We start from the raw sequence: 10,677 nt of genomic DNA, 5'->3' as shown, positions 1-10,677 counted from the left end.
AATGTTAGGTCTACTCCCCCTTAATCCAAATATTTTTTTGCATCAAGATATCGCAGCTTGTCCATCAACACCCAATTTCATCCCCGATCTTTTTCTCCGGACCAAACCATGAATTTTCCATCTATTTGCCATAATGCCCACCGCCCAGAAAGCACATCGGTTATCAAATTTCTTCTTTGAGATATTCACAAAAGAATGGAATAGATTGGGACACCGTCAATCTACCATCGACTCTGATACCATTTATTGGGAGCGCGTAACAAAAGTTTGATACATTCAATCGGAGTAATCGCCAAAAAGGAGCTCAAGTTTGAGCTCGTTAACATATTTATTTGGATTCATATTCACTCAAACTTTGAAGCCAATAAGTTTATAGCTAACTTAGATATATTAATTACTCCACACTCCACCAGTTCTGCGATATGAGGTTTTTCTAATACAACTCACATGTGTATCTCAACACTTTACAAGTAGAGTTTCACGTCTACCTATCTGCTTTTTTGGCCTCTTGATTCCATCTCATGCAGCTTTTCTGTGTTTCACTGTCCTCCTCGTCCACAACTTGGGTAGGGTTTAGCTAGTGGGATCAGAAGATATATGCATTTCAGGCTCTCCGAAGCAACCACAAAAATCCAGCAATTTCTTCTGTGGACGGTGAGTGTTTTCGTTACGTGGGTTCTATCTTTTACTTCCGCTTTTTAATTGATATTTGCACATTAGCATCACCAAATATTTCGAACTTCAGTTGCACCTGATTTTCAAATCTTGTTTGGCGGTTTCCGAAAAAAGTTTCAAAACAACCTATTCGCCACTTTAGATTGCTTGGTTGGCCCCTACAATTTCAAGGGGCATGTTGACTTTGACTCCAATCAATCACACAACATCCACTACAAAAAAACAAGGATTTAGCCACGAAAAATTAGCACAAACTAATTTGTGACAAAAATAGTGAAAAAAAATATTTGACAAAAAGCGATGACAAAATTTGTCGCTAATTACGACAAAATACAAAAAAATATCGTTCTAATTGGTGACAAAATAGCGACAAAATAATCGTTGCTAATTGCGACAAAATAGCGCAAAACATATTTGTTGCTAAATTGTCGACAAAAATAGCACAAAAAAATTGCTAATTTGCAAAAATTAGAACGAACAACTTTGTCGAGCTAATTTAGCACAAAAGTTGTTCGTCACTAATTTAGTGACGAAAAAAGATTCGTGTAAACCAACTTATAATTTAGCACAAAAAATAGTTCATCGCAAATTAGCAACGGAAATATATTCGTCGAAAATCATCACAAAATTTGTGAGAAAGGGATTTTCGTCGCTAAATTACAATTGTTTTTTTGTTGCTAAAGTCCACCAACATATTTTCTTCATTAATTTATACAATTAACGACGAAATTTGCAATTCTCATCGATTAACCACGCCCTACTATAAATAATTCAAGCAAATACTAGAGTAAGTGTTTTGATGTGGTTATTTTTTCAATTTCAAAGTAATTGTCTTGTCACAAAAGAATTTAATTTTAGAATTTTATGGTCTTAATTAAAAGTATTAAACATTAGATATGATATTTTAATATTTTATAAATCTTTAATTCGTAGGCACAAGCAAAAATAGGCTTGATGTAAATAAGAACTTACCGAACGTGAGGATTGGCCGATGAGTTTCATATTGGGTTGAAACAGACTTTGCTCACAATTACAAATCATTCTCAATTACATTGCTACCATTGATCCTAATTACAAATCATTCATTTCCAATTATCTTGGTCGATTTCTATGTTGTTGTATAATAAGAAAGTGCTTGTGCTCATTTCTATTTCTTTGTTGATGGTCAGGCGATACATTTTAAGAAACTTATTGTGACATCTATTTTTGATGCATTCAGAGGGAGCACTATTTCGTTCTTGGTGAGATGGAGCATGGATAATCTATTAGCGAATGAGATCTTTTCAGGCAAGGATGAGGTCTTTTACCGACGAAGATTGTTTCGTCTAATTTAGCAAATTCTTTGAATTCTATAGGATATAATCCGTTACTAATTTTAAGAAGCTTTAGATTGTTTCCATTTTCATTGCTCATTTAGCGACAAATTTCCAATATGATAGAATTCCAAATTCGAATTATTTTGAATTCTATTTTTTTCAAAAATAAGAATAGAAAGAAAATATTTACTAAATTAAGAAATTGAAAATATATTAAAATAGAATATGAATAAAAATAAAAAAGAAAATATTCAAATTAGCACAATTTATTTTTTGTGGCTAAATTAGCAACGAAACAAATTATTCGCTAAATTAGCACAAACAAATTATTCGTCTAAATTAGTGACGAAAGAAATACGCAATTGAATATGAATCAAAAATAAAAAAATATTCAAATTGAACGAATTTATTTTTGTGGCAAATTAACAAACTCTATTTCGTCGCTAATTTAGCCACAAAAATAAATGCACTAATGAATATTTTTATTTATATTCAATTAGCGACAAACAAATTATTCGCAAATTAGCAACGAAAAAATATCCGTCGCTAATTGAATATGAATAAAAAATAAAAAATATTCAAATTAGCGACAATTTATTTTTGTGGCTAAATTAGCACAAATATAGTTCGCACTAATTTAGCCACAAAAAAAAATCGCAAATTTGAATATTTTTATTTTTATTCACATTCAATTAGCGACAAACAAATTATTCGTTGCTAAATTAGCACAAAAAATACCTAATTGAATATGAATAAAAATAAAAAAATTCAAATTAAATTTATTTTTGTGCAAATTAGCACAAACTATATTTCGTCGCTAATTTAGCCACAAAAATAAATCGCTAATTTGAATATTTTTATTTTTATTCATATTCAATTAGCACAAACAAATTATTCGTCAAATTAGCACAAAAAATATTAGCTAATTGAATATGAAAATAAAATAAAAGAAAATACAATTTAGCACAAAAGTGGTTCGCGTAATTTACGACAAAAATAAATTGCGCTAATTTGAATATTTTATTTTTATTTTTATTCATATTCCATTAGCACAAAAACGGTTGCGCTATTAGCAACAAACCAGTTTTTGTAGCTAAATTGAATATTTTCCTTTTTTTTATTTTTCATATTATATTAGCACAAAGCAATGGCTAATGTGAATATTTTTTATTCTTTATTCATATTCAATTAGCGACAAACAATTGTTTGTCGCTAAATAGCATTAATTCGTCGCTAATTTAGCAACGAATAATTGGTTTCGTCGCTATTTAGCGACGAATAATTTGTTTCGTCGCTGATGAGCGACGGAAGATCGATTTGTCGCTAAACGATCTTGGCGGACAAAACATAAAAAAAGAGCAGTTTCGGGAAAGAGCCACTTTGAGCGGGCAAAACCTAAAAGTAAGAGCTGTTCTCAGGAAAAGAATCGCTTATTGAGCAACATCCCTCCCTTCCCTCTTCAGAAACCCTAAGAATCATCTTCGTCTTCGTCGTCTTCTCTGCAGAGGTCTCATTTGTCTACCGTCTTCCGTTTTGCTAATCAATCTCGAGCTCAGATCGTCGTGTATTCACTTGCTCGGATCTTGTGACTCGCCAGCGCTCTCTCGGCTCTCAGTTCACTCTCCTGTTCGCAGCTTCGCGGGTCTCTCTCGGCTCTTAGTTCACTCTCCCGACCACCTGGTGAGTCTCGCACGATCGTATTTTGTCCCTTGTCTCTCGCTCGAGCCGATTATGGCGGCCCTGTGCAGATCGGCGACGGACAATCGTCGATCTGCGCTAGGGCCGCCCTAGTTGGGCTTGGGTGAGCATCACCCTCTGTTCGTTTCGTGTAATGCATTTCCCCTTTTTTGGATCTGCTGGTAGTGTCATCGTTGCCTCTTTGTTTCTTTGTTTCCTTTGCACTTTTCTAAGCTGTAGAGCGCCTTGATTGAGACTTTTCTGCTGCTCGAAGTGTAACTTTCGAAATGTATTTGGCCGTGCTTTGGAAGATCTTGTATGGCTTGACCTGCTCAGTTTGGTGGGATCGTTTCGACTTTTGAGGTCCTACAAGGCTTCGATTCATGATTGTGTTACCACAATGCGATGTTAAGTGTACATGATTAGCCATTATCCATATTAGGTGGCACGGCATACAGAAGTCTCTTTGGATCTATAGGCCTTGATAGATAAGAAACGTTGTGTATCTAGAATTATTACAGTCCCAGCTTTGCCTGAATATGAGTACTGAGTTGTCGAACATATCTTTGATTTGATGTAGCGAAAATTCACAGATGAAGACGAAGTCAGTTGCAGTGAAGATGGTAAGTAGAAAGTATAGTTCCCCAGTACATTTCGTAGATTGATCAACCCTCATATGTTGGACATGGTTCGTACACGTGTTTGAAACTTGAATTCTGGAAAGGAACTCTTTTCCTTTCCTTTTAATATCTGATGGAACATTTCCTCTTGTTTTTACGGCAGTTCAAACGTTAGCTTCTATTGCATTGTGCAAGATAATAAACTCTGTTCTCGGAGGCCAGCCATTGTTGATTCTTGGAGTGGTGGAGCCAACTGTAATTATGTATACTTCTTATTTAACTTCTAAAGATAACTGGAATTGGGATCAAAGCTCTTTCTAGCGTGGACTGATGGTACAATATTCCTCTTTTTCCTGCAAAAAAAACAATTTAAGTTCTGAAACTCTGTTAGGCATCAGTTATTCTTATAATTATGCATTACTTTTAAAATTGCAGGGTTTGTGTGTGGACTGCAATCTCTATTTCTACTAGCTGTCCTTGGAGCTTGCTTAATCATAAATAGGTTTACTTGTCCTGCTGGTGAATTATTTGGCCTCCTTATCGCAATGCTTTTCATGTAGCAAACTATCAAGTTTTCTCTTCCAAAAAATGTGTTTGATGTCCCCAAGGTTCATTTCAAGAGCAGGTATCACAAAAATCGATATAGGTCTATGCTTCTTGCTGGAGATTCGATACTTGTTGATATGCTTGCATTCAGAAATAAAGTGGTCTGTCTTCTGCTTTCCCTCTGTTGACAGATAGAGATATCTCTTGTCTCTAGTTCTCTACAATTGTATCTCATGATTTGTGGTATTTTTGGGTTATTTTTGTTGGTCGTCTCTTTGAAGTGAAAACCACCTATATATTTTTGCTACTTTAATTCGTGGCCAATGTTGAGTTTGATACTTGATGTGTACGTGGTGCAGAGGAAAATGCTATGTGATCAGTCTGGACATGAGTGCTATCAAATGACAATTAATCAGTGTTCTATACCTTTTTTTGGCATTTGACATAGGAGTGCCCTTTAGCTGTGGTTAATAATCTCAAATAAAGGATACTTATTCCAGCTCCATAACAATCTTCTAAATCTTACCACTGAACATCTCCATGACTGTGCTGTTCAAGTGAGCCAGCTCTCCTTCCATTCTCTTATATGTCCTTCCTTTTGTTTTTCTTTCCAAGAATTGGAGTGAAAGATGCTTCCATTTGCTTCCATTTGGGGTTTTATATCTGTTGATTGATTTTGTGAGTGTTGTTGGTTGATTTGCATTGGTGGGATCTGATTCTCGTGCCATCAAAATTACTTTTTTAGCAGCAACTGCGAGTTTTTGCTTGTTGTTTTGGAATTTTCACTGCAACTCAATCATTTGAAGTTCAAATTACAGCGGAGCTGCATCGGGAGGACCGGAACATACAGAAAAATAGAAGGCAGATTGCGATTCGGTAAGGGTCGTCTGGAATTGTGGAGGGTTTGCGTGTAAATCGCCGGCTTTGTGAAGTTGAGTGTGTTGCTTGTCATGGGGATGCTAATGTTAGCCATCTCTCGGCAATCACTATCGTCGACAGCGGCTTTGGAGAACTTTTGGCCAGAGACGGGACAGTGTTGGAGCTGGATGATTCGAATCTCAACTCGGCTATCACGATGCGAGAGCTTGGGAGAAAAAGTCGTCATGTGTTGTAATGTAGAATCCTGGTACTTGTCTGACGTTCTAGGCAGTGATATTTTTCACTTGACATTTTTCATTTATTTATTTGCTTAGCTGTTATTGTTCATTTTGTTTGTGTAGTATTTAGTCATATAATTCTCTGATCTTTCTAAATCTATGGAAAAAAAGAGACAATGGTAGATGAATGTATTTTGTTTTCATATTATTATAATATTTAGATTATTACTTGCTTAATTAATGTTAAATATAAATTCTAGAAATTAATTTTGCTTTTAATTAGATTTAAAATAAAAAATAAAAGAAATTATTTTATCATGCGATCACAAAAGTTTGTTGCAAAACTCATCCCATGCTCGGTCGTCGCAAAATCTATTGCTAGAGAAGATTAAAAAATTAATAAATTTTGTTGTTAAATTTAATTTTACTAATGCTGATTTGGCGCTATTTTCGTTGTAACATACTTTAGCAACGAAAGTTTTCGTGGCAAATCGTCCTGTTCGTCGCAAATCAACGACCGAAATTGTTCGTCGCAGAAAAAGGAAGTTTTAGCCACGGAATTTGCTACAAAATTGTGACAAAATTAGTGGCTAATCCATTTGCGACGAAAATTGCAGCGAAAAAAATTTGTGGCTAACTCGGCGTCGCAAAATTAGTGACGAAAATCAATTTTCGTCGCTAATTTGCCACAATGTTTGCGACGAAAGCATTCGCAAATCAACGACTAAAGGTGTTTGTCGCAAATATTGTCAAATTAGCGACGAAAATTTGATTTTTCGTCGCTAATTTGCCAAGAAAATTTTGCAAAATTCCTAATAGATTTTGCAACAAAATTGCAACGAAAAAATTCATGCTAATTCGGCGTCGCAAAATTTAGCGACAAAAAATAGAATTTTCGTCGCTAATTTGCAACAAATTTGCGACAAAAATGTTCGTCACAAATTAGGATGAAAAGAGTTCGTCGCAAATCCCGTCGTAAATTAGCGACAAACCACTTTCGTCACAAATCAGCAACGAACATTTTTCGTCGCAAATTAGCGACGAAAATGCTATTTTTCGTCGCAAATTAGCGACGAAAATGCTATTTTTCGTCGCTAAATTTTGCGACGCCGAATTAGCTACGAATTTTTTTTCGTTGCAATTTTCGTCGCAAAATCGATTAGCCACGAATTTTGCCAAAATGTTCGTGGCAAATTTCGTGGCTAAAACCTTGTTTTTTTGTAGTGATCCTTAGTACCCTTTGAAAAATAATTTTGCTCTTTTTGCGCCAAAAAGAAATGATTACACCTAAAGTTAAGCAACTTTTTCTTTTTCTTTTTCTTTTTTGTTGCTTTGGACGTGTTAAGATGCCATTTAAATCAAGAAGTGGGTGAATTTTATCTGGGTCTAATATCCTAAGATAGCACCAAAGTGTACTTCTTATAGTAAAAATTAAAAAATAAATGAAAACTTGAACTACTTGGGCTTAGTAATTTTCAGTGCGGTTTGGCCCATGACATTTGTCATAGTAAAAGTGGATGGATGGATTGCAATCACTATAGGGCCCAAAGATACGAATTTAACTAGAGATTTAGCTTCGATGTCATTGAGTTCCATCTTTCGTTGAAGCAGCAAATGGCGCAACCGAGGATAGTAATGTCGCAAGTGAATGTTGACTAGAGCCACGAGCTAGGCAATCAACATGGAGCAAAATTTTGGGGCAGTGCTTCGGCGCTCAGAGCTGATCCATGCATCTTTCCGTGAGCTCTTATGGTGCTAGCTTCACTAATCTTGGTTAACCCCGGGTAGCTCCCTAGGTTCTCCCCGCTCGTTAGGAGTGTTGCTGGGGCATACGATGATTCTTTTGCCATATGGGGAGTTAATTTCCTTCGCTAGTCCTAGTGGTGTGCCAAACTGGCAGCCCCATTTCCACCGAACCCTCTCCTTGACGTGAAACGCGGATCGTACATCTTTTTGGTATGTCCAGATAATAGGTAGGGAACCGATCTATTGAAGTGATGAGAAATTGTGGTGGCAAACCAAGTACAAAAAGATCGAACGAGATCGCACACAAGTCAATGCATGTGGTGAATCGAAGCAACAACTGAGGCATCAGTTCTTTCCCAGGAATGCAGACCATAGTGCTTGACAGAGCATTGCATAATCTAATGTATGGTAACGACGTTGAAAGTATATGTGCCAATCTTCAGTACTCATGCTAGACATAGTATAAAGGCCGACTTCTAGGTCTCAAAATCGAGAATTAGACAGTTCTTTCCGAAACTAGTCTATTAAGGCCAGTTCAGTTTGATTTCCGAGTTGAATTGGCCTAGTTGATCATCCCCGTCGGTGATTGGATTAAGCTTAAAATGTATCTGTTTATTTTGAGTGAGAGAGATACACGTATATAATTGACTCTCGTTATATTGACTAGAATAATAATAATAATAATAATAATAATAATAACACATAGCAAAAGAAAGCCCGAAAGAATAATACTTAACCAAAAAAATCAGCACTTTGTTCCGGTGTAGTTCGAGATCTATCAATTTCGTGCAAGCTGGTCCGTGTCAAAATCATTTGTACTGCCCAAAGTTTTTATCCAAATACCCAAAAACTCGTAAGATATTATATTAAGTTTTGATCCATATTATAGATTAAAAAGTAATTATGATAAATTTTATATCATGACCTATCTAGATACTTAATTATAATATGTTACAACATTTACGATGGTTTGGGAAATCGGGTCTACGGATAGTGGTAGCCACGATTCAGAATTGGTTGGTTCCGGTTCATGAACCGGCGGTTCCCGCTTGTGGCCACTTGTGAACCGGAATTGGAACCTTAAGGGGAGGTTCTCGTTTTGAACCGGCAGTGCCGATTTTGAATTGGCAATTCCAAACCGGTTTAATGGCCGATTCCGGTTCCGATTTCAATTTTTAAATTTAATTTTTAAATAATGAATTATGAAAAAAAATTATTAAATATAAATTATAATCAATTTGTACATTATAATCAAATTTGAGAGGAAAAAAAAGAGGGGGAAGGGGCTTGAACTTAATGAATTATCATTGAGCGTCTACATATGTTCTTGGGGATAGAAAAATCAAAGCCTATGCAGTTCTTGTACCTTTGATAACCCAAATTTGCCTCATCGTTAATCGTCGCTACCCGTTTTGGTACCCATGGCGGTAGTATCTCCATCATCATTGAAGAAATCGGCTTCATTGTTGTGATCCATCTCTTGTTGTCGATGTTTAGCTTTTGTCCAATCATCGACACAAGCTTGAGCCTCCATCGAATCCGGATGTAATCTTGAACGTCGATCGTTCAAAATGTTGCCTCCGGTGCTAAATGCTTGTTCAACCACAACCGTTGAACAAGGAGTTGCTAAAACTTGTCTTGCAATGAGAGCAAGAGTTGGGAATTGGGTTGAATGCTTCTTCCACTACTCTAGAATTTTAAAACTCTGTGCCGCCTTTGGAATTACCAAAATCAAAAGAAATGATTAAATAGGTTTCTATTTCAGAAATATTACATGTTGTTTTCTTTTATTTTATTTTTTGCCTACTCATCAGCATTTTGTACCCTCTACTAATTCTACCTAGGTTCCCTCCTTGTACGTCACTATGTTGGGAAGATCTACTATCACGTACTAGATTATATCTACTACAAAATTCATTATACAATTCTACTATTGCATCTTTAATCGCTACTTGTATAGATATAACATTTACAACTGCATTCAAATGTAAACATTCATAATATATATTTAGATAATCACCTAATAATTGAACAAAAAAAAGCAAAAAAAATAGATTTTATAATAATGCAGCCATTTTGTTCCCATTGCCATAATAGTCAAAGCTAATTGATCATCTTTTTCATATTCTTCAAAAACACCAACAATATTAACACACTCTATTAAAAATAAATGCGTAGTAAGATAATAAATACCGGATAAAAGTATATGTTGCATCATTAAAAACTTGTAAAAAATATAAATTTTTTTTGCAAATATCTCACTCTTGTGGGAATAAATTAATTTCATAAACTTTATTTAAAATACACGTACATAATAAATTTTTATATGCAAAACATTGATTAAGCAACTCATAAGTAGAATTCCAACGAGTCGGAACATCTTTTGAAAATTATTTGGTTTTCTTTTATTTGTTTTACAAAATCTACCCCATTCTCTCATAATTTGAAGATGTTTCCATAAAAATTGAATTGCTCTCTTTATTGGGCTAAGAAAAGCATCAAGAGTTCGTAAACGATCTTGTATATATAAATTTAAAACATGACAAGTACATTTAATATGAAAAAATTGCCCACCAAAAGCGGGATTACAAATCTTTTCTAAATCGAGAATGGAAGTGGTCTTTGCCGCGGCATTATCAAAACCAACCGAAAAAATTTTATTAATCAAATCATATTATTTTAAAACTTGCCTAATTACTCTATAAATATTATTGGTCGTATGCCGATCATTAAAAGCTCGAAATGTAATAACTCATTTTTGAATGTTCCAATCGTCACATATCCAATTACATGTGATACCCATATAAAAATGAGTTTACCAAGGATCACTACAAAATGTCACTACCTATATGCACACGTCCATCAAAATTCATAAAAAAAAATTTCAAATCTTTTTTTCCTTTTTTATAATGCCCAATAAGTTGGCGTTTAAGCCTATTTCTCGAACAAGTTGTGCTCATGGAGTACATGCAGTGTTTATAAAATAATTAAAATAAAAAA

Source organism: Rhodamnia argentea, chromosome 1, assembly GCF_020921035.1.
Source record: "Rhodamnia argentea isolate NSW1041297 chromosome 1, ASM2092103v1, whole genome shotgun sequence".
Taxonomy (NCBI): domain Eukaryota; kingdom Viridiplantae; phylum Streptophyta; class Magnoliopsida; order Myrtales; family Myrtaceae; genus Rhodamnia; species Rhodamnia argentea.
Note: the sequence above shows the minus strand (reverse complement) of the source record.